The sequence below is a fragment of the Ceratotherium simum genome, chromosome 19 (genome assembly GCF_057802395.1).
Source record: "Ceratotherium simum simum isolate JZ-2026a chromosome 19, ASM5780239v1, whole genome shotgun sequence".
NCBI classification, from domain to species: domain Eukaryota; kingdom Metazoa; phylum Chordata; class Mammalia; order Perissodactyla; family Rhinocerotidae; genus Ceratotherium; species Ceratotherium simum.
This window is the reverse complement of record NC_141918.1, coordinates 53,930,591-53,958,467: the sequence shown is the minus strand read 5'-3', so window position 1 is coordinate 53,958,467 and position 27,877 is coordinate 53,930,591. Positions and strand designations below refer to the sequence as shown.

General features: G+C 40.7%; 1 long non-coding RNA gene across 1 annotated transcript; it reads left to right on the top strand.

Annotated features, from left to right (window-relative positions):
- LOC147914559 (uncharacterized) lies at positions 1 to 27,588 on the top strand. Its single transcript, XR_015555275.1, has 10 exons — positions 1 to 453; positions 3,280 to 3,431; positions 3,541 to 3,759; positions 6,897 to 7,139; positions 21,864 to 22,465; positions 24,482 to 24,586; positions 25,122 to 25,208; positions 25,915 to 26,100; positions 26,333 to 26,451; positions 27,157 to 27,588. It is a non-coding gene; the product is annotated as an uncharacterized LOC147914559 (long non-coding RNA).
- Positions 27,589 to 27,877: the final 289 nt, after the last annotated feature.

Here is a 27,877-nt window from a genome sequence, read left to right as displayed (position 1 = left end):
TGAGTAGTGACAGGTTATAAGGACTTGGTCTTCGTATGGGATCCTGTCTCATTAATCACAGACCATGCCTATGAATTGTGTTTCTGTGGCAGCTTGACAAAGTGTCAGATAACCATCAACGGTAGACCTCGTCTCCTCTGAGAGCTCGTACGATGCTTCTCAGTAAGTGTTGCGTCTTAGATGTCTGTGTCCACCCCCGTCTACCCCTACAGTCATCAAGCCGGGCTGTGGGAACACACGTACATGGGCTAATCAAATATGGAACTGAATCAGAGGAATGGATTGACAGCAAGTATAGATGGAATTTTTATCTCTATTTTATATTTTCAGTTGTGCTTTTGCCTTTTACTGAAAGAAGCCTGAAGAAACAGCCAAGGGAAGGCCGTTTGGCATCTTCCCCCACCCCCAACTAAAATTATTGAGGACGTTGTCATCATAATTCTCAGCATCCAGGTGGGTCATTTCTTTTAGACTTAAGTACTGCAAATGTTTTACTCTCTCTGGGAAATCGGTGTTTTTCTCCTGATGGACAATGCATGAAAACAATGTAACTGACAGTGTTTCCATTTTTACTTTGGGTGGCAAGAAACTCAGAAACAGTTTGTGAACCAACCATTGTTACTCTCTTGGACCTTTGGCCTATAAATTGAGTTCTACTTTTTTCCTCTGATTTTAACAACGTAATCAGATTTCTTTCTTTCTTGGTGTTTGTTTCAATTTTACTCTTTTATGGTATATATTCCTTTTAAGTCACCTCAGAACCTTTGTGATTTAAGGAAGATTATCAATCAGTTAATAAGAAGGGTAGGATAGGAGTTTCCGATCATTCTCACATGTCCAGTTTTCCTACGCCATTTCCGACAAATGGTCAGGTCCTGTGTGTTTTTTAATCAGCATGTTGGGAGAGGGAGGCTGGGAGGGAAGTGAGATTTCTTTGCTGATGGCTTCTCTTGACACCTCCCCCTGTTTAAAAGGGCAGCTCATTCGTCTCTGAGCCAAACCGCCAGGATTTGCAGTCATGCCTCAAGGAAAGGGACTCGGATTGGATGGAGGCAGTTTATCTCTTATAGGAAGCAAAAAGACCTCATTTTGTGGTGTAAAATCTTGGGAGTTTTAGAATTATTTTATTTTCTTATTTCTACAGACAACCTAATCCAAAAAGTATATTTTGTCTGAATTGAAGATCAGAGTTATTTTCGTAGTTTCATACCTTCTGTATGCAGAGTTCCAGGTTTTGCAACATAAAGAACCACAATAAGTATACTGGATGAAGTGGCACATTTGCACATGACAAATTCCAGGGCAGCCCCCCTCCTTGCCTTGGAGGTCCTCACTGAACCCTTGAGTATCCCTTGCCACCCCACATCCCATCCACACCCCAGGGAGTGTGACATTAAGTAGCAAATAAAAAACACTATGACAGGTTTAAGAGAGGCCACAAAAGAAAAGAGCAAGTTCTGTATTTTAGTATCCTGAAGGCACTTTTTTTCCTGCTTTTTGAACAGGGGACCCTGCATTTTCATTTTGCATTTGGCCCCACAAATTATGTAGCTGGCCAGGCCTGGGGACTTATAAGAAAAGACAATCTCCAGCCCCATCCCAGATCTACTAAATCAGAATGTGCATTTGTGGCTCGTACTGGTGCCTCACACTGTGTTTGTATTGGACCGCAGTGGGTAGACTCCTTTTTCTACGTTTTTTTTCCGTTTAAGCTTACTTATCCATTGTCCCATTCTTTCAGGAACAAGTTAAATGATTAATACAGTCATGCGTTGCCTAAAGATGGGGACACGTTCTGAGAAATGCATCCTTAGGTGATTTTGTCATTGTGCCAACATCATGGAGTGTCCTTACACAAACCTAGATGGTACAGCCTACTACACATCGAGGCTCTATGGTACTCATCTTATGGGACCACAGTCCTATAGCGGTCTGTTGTTGACCGAAGGTCATTACGAGGCGCAGGACAGTATATTACAATGGTAAACTAATTCCCTCTAAGGAGCTAGTGTCAGTCTAATGATTTAACATATTACGGTTTCTAGATAACACTGAGTTTTAACTGGGATCTTTAATACCTTATTCCACTGCAATTTTCTTTGACATCAGCATTCCCTGGAGGGCTTGTTAAAATGCGGATCAGATTGCTGAATCCTGCTCCCAGAGTGTCTGACTCAATCTGTCTGAGGTGGGGCCCAAGAATTTCATTTTGAACAAGTTTCTAGGTGATGCAAAAGCTGCTGGTGTGGAATCCACACTACGGGAACAACTGTTCTCCTGGCTTTCTACCCTGGCTACACGTCAGAATTGCCTGGGTAACTTAAAAAAAATTACCCGTGGTGCCTAAGCACCCCTCCAGGGACTGTAATTGGGGAGGCTCGTGCGGGGGCTTGGGGAATGATAGTTTAAAAAGCTCTCTGGGTGATCCTGTCACGCAGTGGGGTTGAGAATGGATGCCTTATTTCAAAAGCAGTAATAAGTGGGAATTACAGGCATTGGGACAGGCTTTCCTCTTTTCATTTCCCTTTGGGGGTTTAGAGAGCAAACGTTCAGACTTCCCCCTAGCCTGATGGGACGTGTAGGCTGATGTGCATCACCTAAATTTGATCAGCGATGAAGCTGGGGTTCAGGGAAATCCAGTACTTGCTCACAGCACACAAGAAGATGGCAGGAGCTCAGCGCTCCCTCTTCCTCACTTTGAACATCGTTATCCCCATAAGCCCCTGATGTGCTCGAAGGTCAAGACCTGGCATTTCAGGTCTCTCCCTTGTGTTGCCCTGTGCAGAGATAGGTGATTTACTTCAGGGAAGCCTGGCGTCAAAAGAAGTTATCATTGCCACTTGCAAGTCTGGTGTGTTTGTCAAGAAGATGCGTTTAAAAAATAGTTTAATCTCTTGTGTGTGCCTTCAATCGATGGGGAAAACATTCCTATGAGTTCAGTTTAATGATGAATCACCAGCTTAGCAAAGCCCTGAGTGGACCTGCTCACTCGACGTGTGAACCACGTGTGGTTGGGTTTATATTGTCGGAAGATGGATGGTTGTGACGCCTGGAGGTGTTGTGTTTTCTTCTTAATTTCTGAAACCACTGTTTACAGTTTATAAAAAATAAAAAGAAAATATAAATGATTAATAATGAAATATCACACACGTGTACACACGTATATATACATCAAGACTTTGGCAGGGAGAAATGCTGTAGTTTTTAAGGTTATAGCTGTAAAGTAAAGTAGGTTGTCTTGACTACATTAATAATATGTTTTGTTTCTTGACAAATAAGATGGATGTGCCTGAGCAACCAGCCCCAGGATATCTGTCTTGAGTTGCTTCTCAATAGTTTGGATGAGTTCAAATGATAGTTCGTTTGTCCCTGATTTGTGGTGCCAGTGATCAGTGGTAAAAACTCACAAAATGATTGGGAACATTAAGAAGGTAAGTTTTTTTCAGTTCAAATTCCTTTATTCCCTGAGTTTTGGCTTAGAGCACAGGGGTTAATTCTCAATACTTAAGGATGTTTTTATCCTTTTTTCTTCTCTCTTAGATATGCATAAATTAATTGCGTGTTTCCTGGTTCTAAACTTAACCTCATCCCGGCCTGTTGCCTCCTGTTCTTTCTAGCAGAGGTCAGACACACTCAAACCAGACACACTTGTAGCTCACGTGGTGCTGCCCTCGGCTCTGTTCTGTGCAGCGACTACCATCTTCTACCTTGATGATCACTCACAGCACATCGAGAAGATTTCTCTTCACAAACCAAGTGGTATGTCATTGGATGGTGAAATCAATCTTTAAAAAATAAAAGCATCCACAGTCATATGCTGATAATTTTAATAAGATCCCTTAAAATGACCAGCCATAGGTATTCTTTTCTTGGGGCAACTCATGACATAAGAGATATTTTGAAATACCTGACCTTTCTGAACATTAGTGATGCAGAGGAAACTACATTGATTTGGGAATCTAAAATAAGCACCCTAAATGAAGTTATGCAAAAATTTACCATCTTTAATATAATGGGTAAACAAAATCTCTAAGTAATACAGAAAACTCCTTTTAACTCATAATATCCTCTCTTGACACACTGTTTCACAAAGTTAATAAAAATTTTGGAAATATGTTGTTTGAATTTTATCCCATTTTCCTTCCCCAAACTTCTATTGATGAAGATAGTATTGATCAGTACAATGTTTAAAAGGACTCTAGTAGGGATGCAAAGAGCCTGTGTATCTTTTTTTAAAATGAACAATTTAGAGTTTATCAGAAAGAATTGAGTGTGGAAGACTTAGCAGACATCATCAAACCAACTCAATGTAAATATTTTGCGAATAACAGTAAGTCTGCTAAAACAATCTGGAAAATCTTTAAAATCTGTCTGACCTATATAACTGTATACACAGGCAGATATCTTTAATTTTCCCGGGATGTTTTTGGTATATTTGTCTTCTGGTCTGTAGTAGACCGAGACTTTTAGCTGCAAATAACAGACACCCAATACAAACTCTTTAAAGCAGAAAAAGAGATGTTATGGATCCAGGGTCCCGAGTTTGTTTTCGGAGCTCTGTCTCTATCCTGCTTCTCCTGACGTATCACAGCCTCACTTTTGTCTATTGTTGACGGCTTCTTTCTTATGGTCGGGAAAGATGACTATAGGCCGCTCCAGATTTCATTTTTCTTACGACTTGCCGCCCTAGAGAGAGGGAGACCCTTTCTTGTTCCACTTCTTCAGAGGAAATCTCAGCAGAGACCGTGGCTGACGCTGCTTGGGTCACAGGTCCATTCCTGAATGAGTCATAACGGCCAGGGGAAGGCTCACTCTGGCCTCCCCCACTGGAGACCCGGAGAGGGTGGTGTCAGCCTCATTGAAACTACAAACTGTATTCCTTTTAGGAAGGATGTGTGCTGTGTCCAGAAGAAAAGACAAAGGGGGGCTGGACAGACAAAATACAACGGATGTCCATTGTTTGGCCGTTTTATTATTATTTTTGTTTTTATAAGCTGCATATTTGGTGGCACATTGGTCTTGTCTGTTTAGTGATTTCTACATAGATTTTCAGGCGTATGAGTGTGTGCATGCACATTTTCATTTTGTTTTGTTTTAAATAGATGGTTGTATTCCTTAAAGGAAAGTTCAATTTTTATTGGGAAATACATTCATCTGTGTCCTGAGCTCAGAATGTCCCCAGAGTTTGTCCTTAGCAATGCTTTGGAAGCTCCAAACTGGAAATAATCTGGTTAATAACCACGTGAAAATGGAAAGAAAAAGAAAACAGTGGAGATATGGTGTGCAAAGGGAGAAATAAATTCTTCATTTGTTCTTCAACACTGCTTTTAGAAAAGTCCATAATGTGGGCAAGCTTTTCTTCTCTACAGCTGCAAAACATTGAGATGTGGGCTATTAGAAGCACATAGGCTATCTTAATGAGCTTTATGCAAATATTTTATTTGACCTCAGGACATCCTGGGACTCTGAGGAAGGTACAGTTTATAGGCAGAGGCTGAATGTGTTGTGGTGGCCCCAGAAAAAGAACTATCCTAATAACAGAGGTAGGAAAGCTCGGTTGGGAGTCTATGAGTGATTATGGGAACTCCTGGAAAATAGCTCGTCCTTTGAGAAAGGTGGCTGCTTTGCCAGGCTGCAAGTGGCAAATGTGAAATGAGATTATAGTAAGAGACCATGAAAACTCAGGGCGTTTGTCTTGAAATAAAATAAAATAATAATAATAGAAATATCTCTCCCTGAAAATTCAAGTTCAACTCCACTGAGCTTGCATAAGTAGTTAGAAAACCAGGCTCAACTGCATGTCCTGAATGTACTTTTTTTAACCTTAAAAAGAAATATTTACAGAATATAAAAAATGGAATATGTCGTATGTCCACATGGCAGTGACGGAGGAGTCGCAGGACAATGGAGGGGCATAGGAAGGGTGGAGAGGTCATGACACAATGCCGCTCATTTGTGACGGCACCAAAGTGTGAACAAGAACTCATGCCAGGAACAAAAACCTCAGGTTTTGTTCTAAAACAATGAAAAACTTTTAAAGAAAATACTGCAAGGGCAAATCTAATAGTTTTTTTGGTTTGTTTATATGTTACAGTTCCCAAACCTCAGTAGATTAATAGAAACTCTTTTGGGAAACAATTCAGAGTATTGGTAGTAAATCCACATCAGCCATTTTCTGTACAATAGAAGAAAATGTGAAAAATAGAGAACAGACACAACATTCAACCAATAAGATTGTGGAAAACTCAGTGACATAAAAAGTTTGTTCGTCAGGATTTATTTCTGTGCTTGAGGAAGGAAAAAGTGTTCCTCTCCCGGTTAATTTTGATAGCTCTTCTCTGGACCCCATCTCCACTTAACTTCTCTGGAACATGGCTCCAACAGTTATCTCCATGACAGAGCCTGCTCGTTGCCAGCCTAATATCCATTTTCCTGATCTTCTTAAGTAAAAGAACCAATTTTATTCCAGGAGGCAATGTGCTCAGCTAAAAGACTACATCTCCTAGTCTACCATGAGGTTGGAGGTAGTCAACGAGGGTAAATGAAAGTCATTGAGTAGGGTTTCTGGGAAACATTTAAAGAGGCTAAAACATCTGGGAGACAGTTTTTTTTTTTTTTTTGTGAGGAGGACCAGCCCTGAGCTAACATCCAATGCCAATCCTCCTCTTTTTTTGCTGAGGAAGACTGGCCCTGGGCTAACAGGGCCAGTCTTCCTCTACTTTATATGGTATGCTGCCACAGCATGGCTCAACAAGCGGTGTGTCGGTGCGCGCCCGGGATCCGAACCAGTGAACCCCAGGCCGCAGCAGCAGAGCGTGCACACTTAACCGCTTGTGCCAGCGGGCAGGCCCCAGGGAGACAGCTTTTTGCCCTTCTCCTCTTTCTCTTTTCTCTAGGCTGGAACCTAGATGTGATAGTGGGAACTCCTGCAGCCATTTCTAATGATTAGGGAAACTTGAAGATGGAAGGTATACTGATGATGGAGAAGCAGAGAAATGGAAGGGGCTTGGGTCTCTGATGACCATGGAGCAGCCGCGCTGACCTTGTCTCTGTTGATCACTCTAAATCCCCAGGATATACAACCATGTTCGTTATGTAACGAGTGCTTGTTAATTTTTGAATGGATGGATGCACAAATGGTGAGTGCTCCCTGGAATTCCTCCAGTCATCTGCAGCTGGGTCAGCTCCATCCGGATCTGTGATGAGGCATTCTTTCCCAGTTCTACCAAACTCTCCTTCAATTTCACTTTCGAGTCTTTTCTGTTCTGAGGCAGCCTTGGCCTTCTTTGCCTGACTGTCCCATGATCCCTGGAAACTCTACATTCCTGGAGTTATACTTTCACCCAGATGGTGTCTAGGTCTTTAGGAAAACAAGACTTCTTGGGAAAGGCCACTATAACTTGATTTATTTCTACAGGGGAAAAAAGTTAGATGCTCTGGACTTTAAAGCACTTTTCAAATATACAGATAGATTTATTTTTCAGACAACAGTGTCTGATTAGTTTTCATTTTCTACTAAAATAAAAATAAGAGGAAGGACTTGAAAATGAACCTGGTTATTCCACTTCCAGCCAGCGGTAGAACCATTTTTCATTGGGCTGTAATCTTGGGCCTACTTAGGAGATATTCTTCCTCAGTGTGGGAGCAACAGTGAAGCAGCCAGCACTTCTCATCCCAGCTGTGTGCCTCGCTTGATAGGTTGGTTACAGGGAGCTGGTTTCATTGGGCATTTTTATCAGGACGCTTCTGGAATATCCTTTCAAGCCTGTAGCCATAGTAAAAAGCATTCATATATTTCTTAAACAAATTAATTGAGTTCCTACAAGATGTGAGTCGCTGGGTAAAGGTGCTGAGTACAGAGTGGTCAACTAGACACACATGGTCCCTGCCTCATGGACCTTATAGTCTATTGGGAGAGCTCTACACTGAATAATGAGACACAAGCATGTTTTAATTACAAATTGTGATAAATACTGTCAGAGAAAAGAACAGGTGCTATCAAAATGAAAAACCAGGGAACCTGATTTATATGGGTCATTGGAGACGGCCTCTCTGACATTCGAATTGAGATTTGAAAGATGAGAAAAATTTAGCCAGGAAAATGATTGAAGGCAGTGCATTCCTGACAGAGGGAAGAGTGTCAAATGTGCTAGGCAGGAAGCAGCTTAACAGCATTTGGGGCATTCAAGGTGGCCCTGGGGTGTGGAAAACAGGGAGAATGCCTGCTGCAGTCAGACAGGCAGGGGGCGAGGTAGGAGAGCAGGCTGGGCCGGGTTATGCAGGGCTCAGTGTGATGGCTTGTATCAGTTATCACTGCTGTATAACAACTACCCTGAAACTTAGTGGCTTAAAACAATTATCATTTATTTGCTCATGATCCTGTAGGTCAGCACGGTGGGCTGAGTTGAGCTGGGCAGCTCTTCTGCTAGTCTTGCCTGGCTCGCTCACACAGTTGCAGTGTGTGCAACGGTAATAGCTGGCCTCTGTCACGTGTCTGGAGATTGGTGCTGGCTCTTGGCTAGGCCTCTGTCTGCGGGTGGCCTTTCATCCCGTTAGGAGGCCCGCCTGGGCTTGTGGACATGACAATTTCAGGGCGGCAAGAAGGCAAGCGTGGATGGATGCTGCAGAGCCTCTTGAGGCTTCCTTGGAAGTGGTACATTGTCACTTCCACCTCATTCTGTTGGTCAAAATGTCACAAGGCCAGTCCAGATTCGGGGTGTAGGGAAGTAGATTGCATTTCCTGGTGGAAGGGCCTGCAGAGAATTTATCCACTTTTAATCCCTTAGACATAGTGAGAGGTTTGGATGTTATTTTAAGTGTGAGGAAAGCAGTTAAAGGCCCTGAAACAGTGCAGTGGTTTCATCTGGTTTACGTGTGACGTCACCTCTCCCTCCACCCACCCCCGTTCACGTCCTGGCTTCTGAGTGTAGCAAGCCCAGATGTTGGGGGAGGTGGAAAGGACTCAGGCCATAAGCAATAGCTTTGAGGGAATACACGACATCTAAAAGCAAGGTCACGCCGGTGGGAGAGCCACAAAAGCTTGGAGGCTTGTGGACTACTCTAATGGAACCTGGAGTCCTCTCCCTCTGGGCTGCCAATAGGAGTTGCGGAGGGCAACGGGAAACTTCCTAGATCCACTCATGAGATGATCCACCAGTAATACGTGTGTGCCAGACGTGTGTGCTGGCATCTCAGCAGAGGCCAGCACGACAAACGATAGACACAAGTCAGCTGCTCACGGGCCAACCTTACTCCTACACAGTTATCCAGAATTGGACACATCTCCAGAGGCAACGGAGAGGGGAATCCTTGAATTTGAAGGATAGAATGGAGCTCAAAATGGAAATCGAGTTATATAAAAGAAAAGAAGTTCTTTAGCTTAGATACACTTAAGTTTCTGGCTAAAAGTTGAACCTACCACATATATACGACATATATGGTTTTTTGGGTTTTTTTGTGAGGAAGATTGGCCCTGAGCTAACATCTGTGCCAGTCTTCCTCTGTTTTGTATGTGGGTCGCTGCCACAGCATGGGAACCTGGCCAAACCTGGGCTGCTGAAGCAGAGCATGCCAAACAACCACTAGGCCACAGGGCCAGCCCCGACATGCATGTTTTTAAATAAACCTTTTATTGAATTATAATATGAATGTAGAAAAGTACACAAATAAGTTATAGAATAAAAATAAATAAATTTTCACAATGTGAGCATATTCATATAATCATTACCCAGATCAGGAAACAGAATGTACCCAGCTCCCTCTCCTAATATAACCACTAACCTGACTTGTATCAACGTAGGTTAGTTTACCACTTTTCTCGGTTTATGTAAATGAAATCATGGAGATTTCTCTATGTTGTTGAGTGCAGTTTTAACATTTCCGTTGCTCTTTGGTATTTCCTTGTATGAATATGCCACATTTTATTGAACCATTCCCATTCTGTTGTTGATGGATATTTGGGTTGTTTCCAGTTTGGGGCTACCATGAGAAGTGTTGCTATGTACATTTTTACATGTTGTTTGGGAAGTGTATGTGTAAATTTCTCTTGTTTACGTACCTAAGGGAGGAATTGCTGGATCATAGTTTAGGTACATACTCAGCTTCAGTAGATGTGACAAATTTATTTATTTATTTGTCAAATTTATTGGTTCTACCAGTTAACGCTCCGACCAACAATTGATGAGAATTCTAATTGTTCTCACATTCTTACTGACACTTGATATTGTCAGAGGTTTAAATTTTAGCTGTGTTAGAGCGTGTGCGTGTGTTTTCTTACTGTGGTTTTCAGTTGCTTTTCCCTGATGGCTAATGTTCTCCACCATCTTTTCATGTGTTAATAGGCAATTTGTGTATTTTATTCTGTGGAGTGCTTGTTCAAGTCTTTTGCCCATTTTTCTGTCTTTTTCTTATGGATTTATAGGAATTCTTTATATATTCTGGACACAAGACTACACAAACACGCGCACATATTCACCATCTTAATGGTATCGTTGGATGAAGAGAAGTTCTTATTGTATTTCACTCTATCAGTCTTTTCTTTTATCATCAGTGCTTTGTACATTTTCTTCAAGATTCTCTTGGGTATCCTTGGCCCTTTGTATCTCCATATACATTCTACAATCAGCTTGTCAGTTTCCATAAAAAGCCTGCTGGTGTTGGGGTTGCTTCGAATCGAAATTTTAGGAAGATCTCTCTTAGGAAGTCACATTTGGGTTGAGACCTAAAGAATTAGAAGGAGCCAGCTATGTAAGGTGGGGCATGGCGGGGAGAATTTTCTAGGGCAGAGGGAACATAATGTGCAAAGGCCCAAAGAATTAAAAAAAACTTCGCAAAGTCAAGAAACGGCAAGGTGGCCTGTGTGGCATAAGGAAAGGGACCGAGGTGAAGCTAGTGTGTGGATCAAAGCCCAGATCCTACAGCCTTGATGGCCATGCTAAGGGGTTTGATAAACAAGTGATCAGCAGAGACTTAGAAATTGTTGCTTTGTTTGCTTGTTATTAAATGTTTTCGTTAAAGAAAGATTTTACTTTGACATTCATTCAACTTTTTTTTTAAACGGACGATTCAGTTTGAAAAGCCCTCAGAAATACACAAAGCTATAATTTGATTCTCTTTGAGTAAAAACAAATGTATAATATGAGTTTAGTTGGATTCTTTGATTCGAATTTGGGCTGAGTACATCCAGGGGTACTTTCTGAACCCATTTAGCTCCCACAATTCCCTGTGTTTGAATTCAGTGTGCTAAGACATTTCTTTGAAAACCAGGCAGAAATGTCCCCCACATGACTCAGTACATGTTCACTTCATGTCTACTTTCATTCTTCTTTGTTCACTGGGAAGAATCACAAGAGATGAGTCAACTGAATGCAGGAGTGAGAATCTGTGCCCGTTATCCTCCAGCATCCCTGAAAAAAGCACTTGGAGCTGAGAACTCTCGTCAAACGGCCTTTTGTAGTGTCACGAGCAGCACTAACATTCACAAGGACTACACGGTTTTGAATGCTTCAAAGAATCTTTGCCATTTTCTAGAAAGAATGTGGCTGCCTTAGCAAATGCAACACCACTCCATGTAGAAAATTCTCTCCAAGTGGGTCCAAGCGGCTCTATTTATGTTAAAATGGGCAACCTTTGCTATAGCCCTTTATTTCAGACTGATTACACATGGCTCCAGAAAGTATATCCTTGTTACTTGGTCTTAATACTGTAAAAAGAATGCTGTTCAATAAATAGTTGAGTTAACTGTATGGACAAGTTACATTGTTAGATTCTTCTGAGGATGCAAGATGACCAAGGCTGAAAAACTAATAATAAGGGCCTTATCTATTCCAGAACACTGGGGTGGGGGGGGGTGCTCCTATGGAAAATGATGTGAGGTGAGGTGAGAGGAAATGGAAAAATAAGTCACAAGTAAGGGAGGATTTAATACCCACAAGTGAGCTATAAATAAAATAATGGTGGTAATCCCTGCTTTTCCCAGCTCTGCTTGGCCTTGGTAGACCTGACCTCACCAACAAGTGTGGGCTGGAAATGTCGTGTCGTGTCACCTGAAGTCACTTACTGAGTAGGTTGGGGTCAATTTCTTCAGAGCACAAGGTTACTCCTGGATCTGAGCTCCACTCTGATCTTCTGAGCCCTTGTGGGGGTCTAGCCTCATTTCTGAGGGTGTGACTGTGCTCCCCAAATACTCAGTTACTGTCTGGGCTCTGTAGCAAGTGGGGAAGCCCCCTGGGACTCCCGTGTTCCCTCCTGCTTGATTTCTGAATGTGCTTCTGCCGAGAGGTTCTCCTCCTGCAGCCCAGCGGCCAGGCCTGGGGCCCCTTGGGAAGTGGTGCTGGCATCTCCTGCCTGGATTGCCACACTTTCTTGGGCACGGATATGGATGGTATGCTTCCTTCTGTGCAGTGGGCTAGTCTGGCGTATTTGTTTTTCCCTTAACTCTAGACCCACCAAGTTCTAGTTCTCTTCCCATTCCTTAACCAGCCATGTTGAGGGGTCTGTCAATTTATCCTCCCTACAATAGATAATTATTCTGGATTTAGATTTGCCTTTTTGGCCTTTTAGGTTTCTACCATAGATTTATGAAATGCTTTCTATATATTCTTGGTGTTCCACACCACATTGCTTTTGATCCAGCAACTCACTAGATAGAAAAAGATACAAGATGGATGTCCATAAGGTTCATAGGTCTGATGTACCCACCTCTCAGAGGTGCTTGGCCTTAGAGAACAATGAAAAAGCCTACTGGAAACTGTTAAAGCACCAGCTGGAAGATATTATCGTGCAGAATCAGTGTTTGTCCTGCCTGATGTAGCATATACCATGAATCAGCAAATAGTACATGGTGCCCTTCTTCTGGAAACAGAGGACACAGGTGTGTGTACAAGGGATTTAAATGGAAGTGGTTCCTTACATGAAGATCTTAGGGATACGCCACCATCAAAAGTCTTTCATCTGATCTCTGCAACTCTGGGCTCAGCTGATTTAGAGATTTCAGATCCCAGGGACATATGTGTCCACCAACAATGTTTTCGCTGAATTCAAGCTGGGCCTATCACCTGTCTATTTGGGCTCTTTTTTCTTTTTTAAAAAGAAAAAGTTCTTGGGACTGGCCTGGTGGCGTAGCGGTTAAGTTTGAGCGTTTCACTTTGGTGGCCCGGGGTGCGCCGGTTCGGATCCTGGGCACAGACCTACTCACTGCTCATCAAGCCATGCTGAGGCGGTGTCCCACATAGAAGAGCTACAGCTCTACAATTATGATACACAGCTATGTTCTGGGGCTTTGCGGAGAAAAAAGATAAAAGAGGAAGATTGGCAACAGTTGTTAGCGCAGGGCCAATCTTGCTCAAAAATTTTTTTTTTCTTCCAGTTTTATTGAGATATAATTGATATATAATATTGTGTAAGTTTAAGGTGTATAATGTGATGACTTGACATACGTATGTATTGTGAAATGACCACCAGAATAAGATTAGTTAACACATTTATCACCTTTTGTGTATATGTGTGTGATAACTTTTACGATCTACTCTTAGCAACTTTCAAGTATACAATACAGTATTGTTAGCTATAGTCACCATGCTATACATTAGATCCCCAGAACTTATTCATCTTATAACTGGAAATTGGTACCATTTGACACCTTCACTCATTTCTCCCAAACCCCTGCCCCTGGCAACCACCAGTCTACTCTATGAGTTCAGTTTTTTTTATATTCCACATATAAGTGAGATCATATAGTATTTCTCTTTCATTATTTGACTTATTTCACTTAGCATAATGCCCTCAAGGTTCATTCATGTTGTCGCAAATGGCAGGATTTCCTTCTTTTTATGACTGAGTAACATTTCATTATATATATACCACATCTTCTTTATCCACTCATCCACCGATGGACGCTTAGGTTGTTTCCATGTCTTGGCTATTGTGAATAATGCTGTAATGACGTGAGGGTGCAGATATCTCTCTGACATAGTGATTATTTTCCTTTGCATATATACCCAGAAGTGGAATTGCTAGATAATATGATAGTTCTATTTTAAATTTTTTGAGGAATCTCCACACTCTCCTAGTGGCTGCACCGGTTTACATGCCCACCAACAGTATACAGGGGCTCCCTTTTCTCCACATCCTGGCCTGCACTTATCTCTTGTCTTTTTGGTAATAGTCATTCCAACAGGTGTGAGGTGATATCTCACTGTGGTTTTGATTTGCATTTCCCTGATGATTAGTGATGTTGAGTATCTTTTCATGTCCCTGTTGGCCATCTGTATATCTTCTTTGGAGAAGTGTCTATTCAGGTCCTTTGCTTATTTTTTAATAGGATTATTATTATTATTTTTTTTAACTATTGAGTTGTACAAGTTCCTTATATATATTGGATACAAACCCCTATCAGATATATGATTTGTAAATATTTTGTCCTGTTGAGTAGCCTGTCTTTTCAGGCTACTGAAAAGTTTGTTAGTTGTTTCTCTTGCTGTGCAGAAGCTTTTTAGTTTGATGTAGTTCCACTTATTTATTTTTCTTTTTGTTGCTTGTGCTTTTTGTGTCATATCCAAAAGATCATCGTCAAGACCAGTGTCTAGGAAATTTTTCCCTATGTTTTCTTTTAGGAGTTTTATGGTTTCGGGTCTTACATTCAAACCTAATCCGTTTCAAGTTAATTTTTGTGAGTGGTGTAAGATAGGGGTCCAGTTTCATTGTTTTGCTTGTGGATATCCAGTTTTTCCAATGCCATGTATTTAAGAAGCCATCTTTTCCCTATGGAGTCGTCTTGGCTCTCTTGTCAAATATTAGTTGACTGTATATACATGGGTTTATTTCTGGGCTCTTGGTTCTGTTCCATTGGTCTATGTGTCTATTTTTATGCCAGTACCATGCTGTTTTGATTACTATAGCTTTGTAGTATAGTTTGAAATTGGGAAGAGTGATGACTCCAGCTTTGTTCTTCTTTCTCAAGATTGCTTTGGCTATTTGGGCTCTTTTATGCTTCCATCCAAATTTTAAGATTTTTTTTTTCTATTTCTGTAAAAATTGCCATTGGAATTTTGATAGGGATTGCATTGAGTCCATAGATGGCTTTGAGTAGTGTGACTATCTTAACAATATTAATTCTTCTAATCCATCAACATGGGACATCTTTCCATTTATTTGTGTCTTCTTCCATTTCTTTCATCAGTGTCTTATAGTTTTTAGTGTACATATCTTTCACCTTCTTGGTTAAATTTATTCCTAAGTATTTTATTGTTTTTTATGCCATTGTGAATGAAATTTGTTTTTAATTTCTTTTTCAGATAGTTTGTTGTTAGTGTGTAGAAACACCACTGATTATTGTATGTTGATTTTGTATCCTGCAACTTTACTGAGGCTGAGTTGCATTATATTAAGTAGAAACATTTATTCTTTACTTATTTTTTTTGAAGAAATGGTTTAGGCATGAAAACATAGAAAGATGTGGGACAGCAAAAGGTGAGAGAGTGAGGTGATCCTTTGTTGTGTTTTTGGCTGTGTAGCCATGGAGCACCCTCCCCATTTGGGGGAGGTTTCACATTGGGCCGATTTTAGTGAGGGCAGCATCCGGCTTCTTATTAGAGGCTGAGGGGGCAGATCCTCCTTCCTGCCCACGAAGGCTGATGTGCAAGATTGTAACCTGGCTCAGCCAATCAGAAGCTCACATCCAGGTATGGAATCCTGAGTGAGTGAGGCAAAGATGAGGTGATGGCTAGAATGCATTTGCATCAAGATGTCCCATATTTGAGGTATTTTCAAGAATGTGGAACAACGGAAGTAGTCTAGAAACTTACTTGATAACTCATTAAGATTATCCCATAGATGGTATATATTAAGAATATTTTCGGTTGCCCTGCTTTTAAAAAATTTTATGACCCTTCGCCCTAAATTGGCAGTATTTTACAACCAAAATAATTGTAAAATATTACTGATCTGTGCTGTGTTTTTTTCTCTGTTTATCCCCAGTACCCAATCTGACACATCGTAAGTACCTGACAAATGTTTGTATGAAGGGATTTCAGGAGAAAGGAAATACGGTATTATCAATAAAAAAGACCTAGTCTGTTGCATTTGTTGATGAAATTTCTGAATTCTTTGATGTAATATAAAACATTGGTCATTTTATTTGTTTTGCATATTTATTAGCAGTATTATCACCCTTAGCTTATTTCTACAACCAATACCCTTTACCTGTTAGATTTCTTCATCCTTTGCGTTCCTCATCTGCCTGGTAGTTCCAACAAAAGGAATCCTTTTTCTTCGGTTTAGAGATTAAACTGATGAAATATACCTCCAGAGTTTTTTGAAATATGGATGGCCCAGCGATGCTGCCTATTGGTGGAACCACCACTGATTTGGAATCCCTGGTGTGTCATTTTGGCTCATATCATCAAGGGCATTGACGTTCACAGTTCGTTGTCTTCAAACTTTCCTAGAAGAGAATTACAAAAACGCTTTGATGTAAAATGTCTGAGTCACCAGACTGAATCTCCCCATCACCTCCCTGAGAACTAGCTTTTTCGGAAATATAGGTGTAGTCTGTGTACAGCTACAGTGTATCATCAGAGAAAGCAAGACGGAAGGAAGTGGAAGCAGGTCTCTACTCACACCCATTTATAAAGTTTAAATATTTTCCTTTTGGAAAAAGCACCAGGATGCCAATTGTAGAAGTTGCTTTCCACAACAGGTAAACCTAGTTGGTATTTTCTGGGGCTGTAGGAATAACTTTGCCCCTGGTAATATTTAGAATGTGATTTCTAATCCTAAAGTTAGTTGATATCAACTAACTGAAATAGCTATGTGACTTGATCAGGAACTTTACAATGTTTCTTTCTTACTCCTTTTAAAATTATGCTCAATGGGATTTTACAGAATTTTTTCATACAGAAAAATTGCTAATAATTTCACTATTAAAATCTGGACTGAAAAAACAGCACATTTTCATTCTAACTTCTAGTTTGTATCTAGCACACATTTTACAAAGCTACCTAAGGGTTGAAGAGATTGGTAAAAATCCAATAAACTGCATGACTTGAATACACTTTTCCCAACAAAAGAAGTAATTGTAGTGAAGCTAAGGCAATTTAATTCCAATCATGGAATTTGCTATTGAGCTGCTCCCTGATAACAGGTGGCAACATTTCTTACTGGATTGGAGGGAAAGGAGCCAGTAGAAACCACTCCTGGCACCTTCTGACCATCTGCACTTACCTCTTAGGTTCCTATTAAATTACAGCATCCGAACAGCAAAATTAAGTTTTCTTTTAAAAAGTGAGTAAGAGGAAGAAAGAACCAGTTAGAGGGAAAATGAGGGCTCATTCGAAAATCAGCCTTCGAATCGGAGAGGCACAGAGAAGCCATTGAAGGATTAAGGATGACCTTCCCTGAGGACACGCTCCCCTTCTCCTAGACTTCTGTCACACGGCCCCAGCAGATGCAGAAACAAGTCACGAGCCGAGTTCATGCGAGGACTGGGCTGTGTGGCCTGCTGGCCCGATGCTCTCACGGAAGCATGCACTAAAGCCCTGCGTGTGGACTGTCCTCTGACTGGGCTGAGCCGGAGGGCAGCTCTGCCTCATTAAGAAACTAGTGGAAGGTCTGGCACTTAGATGTACCTCATTCTAATTCTAGCTCTGTCCCTCCAGCTAGCTGCAGAGGCAGTTTACATAACCTCTCTAAGTATCTGTTTCCTAGAGGGCTGATGTGAGGATTGTGTATAAAGTATCCAGCACAGTGCCTGGAGTTAGCAAAGTTTTGATAAATGGTAGTGATGATGATGATGGTGGTGATGGTGGTGATGAGGAAGAGGAGAAGGAGGAGGATGAAGATGAAGAAGAAGACAATGATGATTAAAAGAACCAAGCATTGGCTAAGGCTGGCTTTTACCTAAAGTTTGGATGAACCTGGCTCACTACCTAGATGAAAGTATCTTCTTCATGGGACTGAATTAGACCAGACATCACAATGTATCTTCCTGTTTTTGTAAGATTTTAAGCATACACACACACACGCACACACACACACACACACACGCCGTCATTTCTAACCTCATATTAAAATTGATAAAAACAAAGAATGGCAGTCTTCAAACAAAATTGAGTTATTACAAAACACACTTGGATAACATGATTTTAATTTTAAATTAGATCTCCTTTACTTACAAATGCTTTTTTTAGGAATGAGAGAGAATTTGCCACATGTAGGGAATTTCAAACATCCAAAAGAACAGGAAAACATGTATCAAAATCAGCAGGTGATCTTGGCTTTTGACTATTTTCTGCATCAAAAAATAAAATCAATAAACATCTTTGCAGGTGGAATGTTACAAAAATGCTAAGCCGTGAATCATTCAAGATGATTTCTAGCAGCTCCTTTTTCTGAGAGGTCCTCAAATGAAGACGCTAGCTTTACGGTGGTGGGTAGAGAAATTGAGGACCAGAGAGAGTATAGAAGAAACCTATAGCTTTCATTTTGGAAATCCTCTGGCGGGGGTGGGTACATATATATATTTTGAGATCATATTGCAAGTTCAACTGAATTTTGCTCTAGTCCTGTTGTTGCTCATGTCTCCATTAGTGCTTACCGAATTGCATTGTAATTAACTGCTTTCCATTGGTCAGTGAGTTCTTTGCAAAATGGTGTATCAGTGTGGGGAGGGGGTGGAGTGCCTGGCAGTAGAATTGTAGTTCATTCATTATTGTGTTTCCTGGGCTGAGTCTAGTTTGGCACACAGTAGGTGCTCAATGAATGCATGAACAAATAATTGAATAGATAAATGAATGGAAGACACCTTTTTAGAGACTTGAAAATACCTTATTCTTGAAAAGAAGCCACGTACTTTGCTTTTTTATTTTTCCTCCCAAAGACATAATTTGGTCTGTGGTTGGCTTAGGTAAGGCTGGTAGCAGCCCACAATATGTCAGGACTGGAATCATCTTGTAACCAAGTGCTTGTGAATGTGGTCTGGAGCGGGTGGTGAACACTGAGACTAAATAACAATGCTGCAGAAAGCCACTGGGTACCGTTGTGTGCGGGAGAAGGCTTTGTTAAAATTCAAGATTTCCATCAAGTTTATTGACTCCTTAAAACTCAAGAAAGTTACAATTCTCAAAAAGATTTCTTTGCAAATTGCATACTGACAGTTGAGCAGATAGCATTAAAATTGATAGCTAAGATTACTGGAAGAGTAAAATTCGTAGGTAGGGTGATTACATTAGAAATTTTTGAATGACTAATGTACACACAGAGATAAGCTTTATTGCAGAAAACTGATTAACAAGTTTATCATCTGTATACTAGATGTTCTTGCTACATGCTGAGGCTCCTGGAAAATCATTTGAAAGATGTTCTCTTTTGCATTCCTTGATTATGTCTTGTTTGCCTCAAATCCTTATACATGGATAAGATAAGATAATGTCTGCAAACTTCCTCTTCTCTATCTGAGATACAAATATTTTCCCCTTATGGTCCAAGTCAGCATTATTTTGGAGCACTGTTTAAATTATTTTGATTAAGTTTATCTTCTTCAGTCACTTTGTAGAGTGCTATCAGCTGGAAATCGTCACAGACCACATTTCAGGACTAAAGAAAAAAAATGAAGAAGTGAAGCTCAAATGTAGGGTGTGGATAATCCCTTTTAAGTATCATTCTTTCAAGTCTGCCATTTTTAGTGAGTTTGTCAGTGAAAGTTAATTCTCAAGACATTTCTATGATTCTGAATCTCCCTTATCAAATGGGTATGAGATTTGGGCTGTCTCCAAAAACAGGACAGCAGATGTCTATTACGGTACGCTTCTAGGAAGAGCTTCTTTGGGTGGAAAGCCGTGACTATTACTTCTCATAGCAGAGGACTAAGAATATGGCTGGTAGTCCTTAGCCTCAGGAGGGGTACCTACAGCTTAATTTCCCTTGCTGAACTTTTTCGTACCATCAGATATGATACATGGCATTTGTCGATTATCTCCCGGTGGCACAAGAAAAATCTTGATAGAGAGGACAAGAGAAATCAGAACAGGACTGTAAGCCTAATTAATTCTGTTGGCTTCACCTCATATAAGGTGAAAACAAACGATGGGCCGTGGAAAGAACACCACCCTTGAGGTTGGAGTAGCAGGTTCTGGCTCTAGTTCTGCCACCTGGAAACATTGGGCAAGTCACTTAGACGCTCTGAGGCTCAGTTTCTCCAGCTGCTCTATCAACCAATAGGATTATCATGGACATTAAAGGAGATGACATACATGCAATTGCTTTGTGAAATATAAAAGGTTGTGAAAGTGGAAGGTATTATTTTTCTAAGTTATAGTGAATCTTACCTTGTATATAGGTTCAAAGGCTACATAAGAATTTTTGCTAAATTAAAAACATCATAAATTTCCTCTTTTCGACGCATCTACTTTACCTTAAACAAGAGTCCTTGGTAATCTGCTTAGGAAATTATTAAAGCAGAGCTAGAATGCTTTCATTTCTCTTGGGCTTTTACAATCAATGTGTGAGAAATGTCTCCCTGGGCCTTTGTCACAGCCCCACACAATAGGGCAAGGAGCCAGAAGACCTGGGTCTGTGTCCAAATCCGTCATTAACTGTATGACTTTGGGCAGGTCCTATCACCTCTCTGAGCTGTTTCCCAAACAATAAAAAAACAGGAATAGTGCTACCCGATGTGCTTATCTCACAGAGTTATTGTGGGAAGCAAATGAGCAAATGGACGTAGGCCACTTACTAACTATAATAGAATTCCGCTGCAACATAACATTCTGCACTATTCCTCTGACATTACTAATAATAGTTTGTTAGACTGTAAATGGACTTGATTGCAATAAGAATAGCTTTTCATTTGGGGGCTATTTTTTTCCAAATGTTCAGTTAAATGAAACGATTATATCAATGTTTGCATACAAAGGCCAGTGAGAAATGGCACTAAATATGTCACCGCTTTAGTGAAGTATCTATTCGAATGTGAGTGGAATGCATTATCTCAAAGTATTAGAAGATGGACCATCAGCTGGTTGGTCATTATTGCTAAAAATAGTTTTCTCTGTGTATAAAATTATCTCAGTGTTATCAGCAATCATTTTCAAACTTTAAAACAACTTAATCTAGGTGACTTAGCATGTTTTACACAACCTAAGATGAAATAGAAAAGGGCAAATTCCTCAAAAAATCCAGATAACAAACCCAAATAATTTAGCACCATACTCCACATAGTAAAGTTCATGTCATTCCTTTAGTCTCCTGATAACTGATTCAAATCACCACTCAAAAGACTTTTTGGGCCTTGGATTATCCAAGCAGCCTATGTTGAGCCAATAAATCAGGTAATTGGTGAGCAGATATCACATTTTCTTTGTGCTATGCTGATGTGGCTTTAAAGGTGAAATTACTTTCAGAACAAAGAAAGATTCACATAGAAAGAACAACACATAAGGAAAATGATTTTTTTCCTCAAATAATTTGGGTCTTTGACATTTTCATTTTAAGAAGAAAAAGTGTTTAGTAAATCGAAATTACATATTCTTCTTTCCCCTATGTGCTTCTAAAATAGTTTACTGCTGAGATGCCTTGAGGTAATACGCTGACAGGTTCCGTGTAAAGATATACTGTTACCTAAAAAGCTTTATATCATATGATATTGGGCACTCTGCTATTGACTAGTTTTTAATGGACTTTGTAGGAAAGGGCCAGAAGCAATATCAGAATGTTCTGAACACTTAACAGGGAACCAAGTAGAATGTTAAGTAAACTGGAGGGCTCATGTTGAATGTGCCACTTTATACCAGTTCAGTTCTGGAGAGCAAGAGTTAGCGCTTTCCTTCTTATCAACTAAATCCTCTTTCCAATCTCTCTTTCTTTAATAGGCAGCAGCAGCCCGGAGACTTAATCCTCCCATCTATCACCCTGTGCCATCGATGGTCAAGAAGGAAGATCAGCTAAGAGAACACAAATGGTGTAGACTTCAGGAAAGACAGTAGAACATGCTGTTGGCAAAGCAGGGTGTCTCCCACTGAGCCCTAAATAAGTTATGAAAACGACCTTGGCAACCTGCGATGAAATGTTTCAAACACAGGGCAGATTGAGGCCATGAAGTGAGAGCCTCTTGCTGGAAATAATTTACCATTGACATTTGAGAGAGGGACCAACAAACATGGTTAAAACCCTCTGGTTATGGTTATATGTGAAAGTCACAAAATTGATTGCATCTCTGACCACTCTGTGGTTTAGAGAATTTAATATAAGACTTGGGCTATCAAAGAATTGAGTACATAATTGAGGTTCCCTTAATATATGGCAGGATCTGCCAATAAGCACTAAACTTGCCATCAAGAGAGTTCTCAACTTGTATTTCCAACTCTAAGCTGCCTATAAAGTGAAGATCACGTGGAACAGACTCAGTGAAGCCAGAAGCTGGCCACGAGAACTCTCCACGTGATGGGCACTAGGCAGGATTTGTCACTGAATGGTGAGTCTTCCATTTGATGGTGAGTCTCAGGTTTTGAAATGCTGGAAACTGAGGCTTCTGAAGTGAAGAAATGCAGTCGTCGTGTTCTACTGCTTTCTTCCTGGTCTTTGTTGTGTCTTTACCTCCTCAACAAGGGCTTACTAGAAGCAGAGCAGGAGCTTACTGAATTCATTTAGTTTGAGACAATTGAAACTATAGCTCTAGTTTAAAATCCCAAAGATTTGTTAAAATCCTACATTACCTACATCAAGTGAAGCTTCACTGTGGGACATTGTGCGTGGCCTTTGGCCCCAGTGGCCTCCTGACTAAAGATTCTGCTGGGAAAATTCTTTTGCCCCATGCTGGAATTTCTGTGACAGGACTTCTGCTATAGGACTGCTTCACAAACTTTCATGTGCATATGAATCACCTGGGGAATTTGTTAAAACTCAGATTATAATTCAGTAAGGATGGGATCTGAGATTCCAGTTTCTTAGAAGCTTCCAGGTGATCATGCTGGCCCAAGGGCCTACTTTGAGTATCACGGCACTAAACTTTGGTCTCTCTCTCCACTACCTACTCTATCCATGGGAGGAAGACTGGTTTATTTCAGTGGTGAGCCAGCAGGAATCTGACTTGTATTCACCCAGGGTCCTCCCGTGAAGGGAGTGACGGGGCAGACGCCACTTGTTGCATGTGGCCCACCTCTTTTCCCTCCCCTTTGAGGCTGCCCTGCCTAGGAGTGGTAGTTTTCTTCTCCATCTGGCAAAGCCCCCAGGCGGTTTCCACCTGTGGGGGCAGGCAGCCTACAGCTGGGCCTATGACAGACAGGTTAAGTCTGTGGACTTGGTGAGGCTGCGTGTTAGGAAGCCCCTTAGGCATTGGGTCCAAATGTTGTTCTCCGTCCAGCTCCACCAGCAGTAAAACACTCTCTGATCCTTCATTTGAATCCTGTGTATGTTTCTCGGTCTGTTCTGAACCTGATAGGAAGGGGAGGGTTATTAACTGGTCCTTTAAATTCCCATGAATGCTGGAGAAACCCTTGCCTCCTGATCTGGGAGCTCGTCATGGCCTCTTGGAGGTCAGAGCGTAGATTATCTACTGTCTGGGGCCTTTGGCTCCATTTTTCCCATGAGTGTTGAGAGGAAGACCAGGGTGAGGGTTACTTTGAATAGAGTTTTGGGGTCAACTGTGCTGCTGCTGTTGGCCTTCCTGCATCTTCAGAACCTGTTGAGCAGGTTTAGGTTCCCTGGTGGAATGCTGGAATTCATATCAAAAGAGAGGTCTGTTTTACCTCTGGACTCCTGGGAAAGCCCCAGGGCTCAGAGCAGTGGCTTCTTCCTCAGGGAGAACAGGATGCCTTTTTAAGGAGGGTAGAGGCTCCAAGAGGTAAGCTGTAGATACCCAAGGAAGGGTGGCTCCTATTATTAATATTACAGCATATTGTACTCAACTTTTGCTTCCTGATATTCTGCAAGTGTTGGGAGAACATTGCCTACAATATCCACTTCCTGTCATAATCCCCAGGAAAACACATACACACACACACACGTACACACACAAGTTGTCTGAATTCAATTGCTTACTAATTTTAATATCAACCTATAAAGTTAAGTAGTCATGGGTCTCAAAACATCATGCACACAATTCAGGGTTATCTGCTGTGTTAACGGTTCTGCAGCTGTCTTCCATTCTCTTGATCTTTGAAGTAGAGTAAGTATATGGCAGGGTTTCTCTGAGGACTTAACATTTGAGGTCAAGAGCAATTCTGTGAATTCTAGTCTTAATAGGCAGCCATTTTCAGGTAATAGGCAGCCATTTTCAGGTAAGTGAACACCCACCAGATAATGTGAATCCTTCTATATTGAAAGAGAACAGATACTCAAGCTTGGTAACAAGATGTTACCTCTTATGATCGAAAATATGAGGAGGTTATTCAGAACACTAAAATGTGACCTGGCAGGTTTGATAGTAATATGCAAAGTAGTGTGTTACAATGAGAAACATCTTCCTTTTCCTTCTTTCTTTGCCCATCAGGAAGCCACATAACCAATCTCCCAAACTCCTTACTTGTTTCCATTTCTTTGACGGCATTTGCTGCTATCCCATCTTCATGGAAAAGACCACCTGTGGGAACCGATGGTAACACTCACTTAAAGACTTTTTGATCAGCAAATAAAAATGGTTATAACCACTCAGAATCAAGCTCTGATTTTGTAGGAAATCAAGAAGCACATATATTTAGCACATTTTCTTTTTGGAGGTGGGGGTGGGGAGGGTTTGCCATTTGATAAAGATCATACTGAGTATAAAAATTAGAACGGTTGGAGAAATCACTTCTTTTTGAAATATTTGATCAAAAGAAAAAATGTTTTAAAAGAGGAGTTGATTAAGGTAATTTGGCAATTGGCAGAAATGTGTGCTCCTTCAGGGCAGGGCTCTTTGTCTGTTCTGCTCTCTGACAGGTGCCTAGAACAGGACCTGATGCCCAGCAGGGGCTTAATAGATCTTTGCTGAATGAACTCATGTACCAATTTGTTATATATGACCAGTCATGCCATTAATTAAGTCATCAAAGGAAGAAATTATTATTGTTTAATCATCTTAGGGCAAGGAGCATTTAGTCTGTTTCTTTACTTACTAACTTGCTGGCTTCTTTTATTCTTTTCTTAAAAAGAGAAAAAAGAAAAAAGAGATTTCCACTTTCACCAGCGTGACCAAACATTCATTCTTTTAAATGAAGAGAAATGGGAGAACACACCAAGTAAGTTCAAACCTAATTGCAACTCAACTCTGTCCTGCTCTTGACATAGTATGAGGCAGTCAGGCAGGTCTGCTCAGAGCCTTTCCTTCAGCAGTGGCTCAGGGATCTGGGCTGCTTTCACCATGGAAGCTCTGTTGTCTTGGACGGCTTTGCTTCTAGCCACATGGATAGCAGAGAGAGAGTGTGACAACTCACAAGTGCTGCAATTGCCTTGGACCAGCAGGGACACACCACTTCAGCTCACATCCCCATTGGTGGGACTCAGTCACATGGCTTACACCTCACTGAAAGGGAGCCTGGGAAATGCAGTGAACACTGTCTCTTCCACAGTGAACATCAATAGCTTGGCAGCACAGACGTAATGTTGATATGTGGTTTAAAATGTACATTGTTATATTTTAGAGGGAAAATCTGGTAGTGGTCAAGGAGAGATTCTATCATTTGCATAAACTGGTATATTCTATTTTTTCAGTCAATTGAAAAATGAGTCTAGGTTTTTATTTTACTGATTGGCGTTTCTTTTGGTCCTGATTAAATGTGGATTATCATCAGCTCCCATTGTTTTTTCTCTACTTTTATTAACAGGGTAAGCTCTTTGACTTCCTTGACAGTGGTTTCAACCAGCCATACTGGCATGCAGTTTGGACAAATGTGTCATTAGTTTTCTTTAACTGATCCTGGAACATGGCTAATTCTGTTTTCATAGCAGATATACATTGCCTCCAGAATATGGAATGAGAAACCAAAAACGTTTTACTCAGCAACTCAGGAGAACATTCAAAGGTTAATAAAAAACAATAACAGCAGCAGCAGCAGCAAGAACAGAAACAAGAGCAAACAATACTTTGTCCTTGAAGGCGTGAGGTCAGAGCACAGCTTTCCTGGTGCTCAGGTACCTGTTCATCTTGTTATAAACTGCAGAGAGTTGTTTTCTAACTTGTGTCTGTGCAGGTCTCAAACTTTGGTTTTATAGGTTGCTTTGCCTTTTTACCAACCTGAAAACTTTTTTGTATGTTAATGGCACTGATTTGCAATAGTGATTAAATATAGTTCCTCATCCTAGACTAAAATCCTGATCAAATTCCTGTGTGATCCTCACTCCTTCCCCTTCTGTATAATTTTAGTCATCATGTAAAGAAGCATTTGGAGCCTGTTGGATAATCCCTGAGATCTAGAGAATCTGATTTGTGCAGGAAACTTTGCTTAAGTTATTTGGAAATGACCAATGGCCCCAAATATAAGGGTAAGCTGCCAGATTCTTTTCTTAACTCTCAGCAAATTATATCAGTTCTTTCTCCTGTTTTCATGATATCATTTTGACTTTTCAAGCCCAAGGACAATTTTTGCTGCAAGAACTCTGTCTTTGAATTTCCTGGATATTTTCTTGTGTTAGAAAATTTAGAACCTTGGACATTTAGTGATGTCTCCTTTGGTTATATTTTGAATATCTGCTGGATGGCCTTGTACAAATATTTTGAGTTAGATGCATGTCTATACATAGGAAACTTGCTGACTTTTGTGTTTTCTTACTTCTTTTCTTTTTAAAATCAACACAGTACTTTTACTTCCAGAGATTTCCTCTGTATATCATGTGTATTCTCTACACTGAACCATCCTGTGTTTTAGACTATGTATCACAAGCTACTGAAAAGACAAAGGAGTGATTGTGGAAGTCACACTCTGGAATTTCCAGGGACCTAAGGATTGGGCACATTTACTTCTCTCACACTCAGATTAGTAATGGTAGAAAGAAAGAGAAATTGAGAAACAATGTGACAAATTTAACATAGAAATGTGTTATGAAGATCCGACAAAAATGAGTAGAAAAACTTGAAAGTTGTTAACTTGAAAAATGTTAAATAACACGGCATGCGATTCTTATTTGGGAGGTTTTTTGATGTGGTGGTAATAGATTTTTTTGATGTGCTAAACACAACTTTCTTTTTAGGTGGAGGACAGGAGACCAAGGAGTAGAAGAGGAAGGGAGGTTAAACCTGATTAATTTCCAGGCACCATCAGATTGTCCTCTTGTTGTCAGCCTGTTTCCCTCAATCTGATTTCAGCTGTCAGCAAACAACACATATAGTATATGTTTCGTTGTGCACTAGCCAAGCCTAATTTACTTTATTGGCCAGGAGGCAGTGGTAGACATGCTAGCTCTCTACACCAAATCTATTTCCTACGTCTTCTTTAGTAAGAGAAGCTCGTGCTTTTGTTTGGAGTGGCATGTGCCCAGAATTACTTGCAACAAGTCATGGCCATGTGACCCAATTTTAGCCAATAAAATGTAAAAGAAAGTCTAGTGGTGGAGCTTTCGGGAAATAAAACTCTACTCTTTCTAATAAAAGAGGAAAATCTCAGCTGGCACGTGTCCTTTGCCCTTCCCCCTTCTTCCTGCCTGGAATGAGAACTTTCTAGCTGAAGGGGCAGCAGCTGTCTTGTGGTCATAAAGACAAAGGTCACGTGTTAAGGATGACAAAGCATGATATGGAAGGAGCTTGGTTCCCTGAATGGTTGTCTTAGCCCTGGACTGTTCACCCTTAGCGTCCTTGTAAAATGATAGCCTCCTGTTTGTTTGAGCCGCTCTAGTTGGTTTCTGTTCCATGCAGCCAAATGCAATCCTAAATGACTCAGCTTCATTAGACAGTGGTTTTGTAAGTTCTACAATG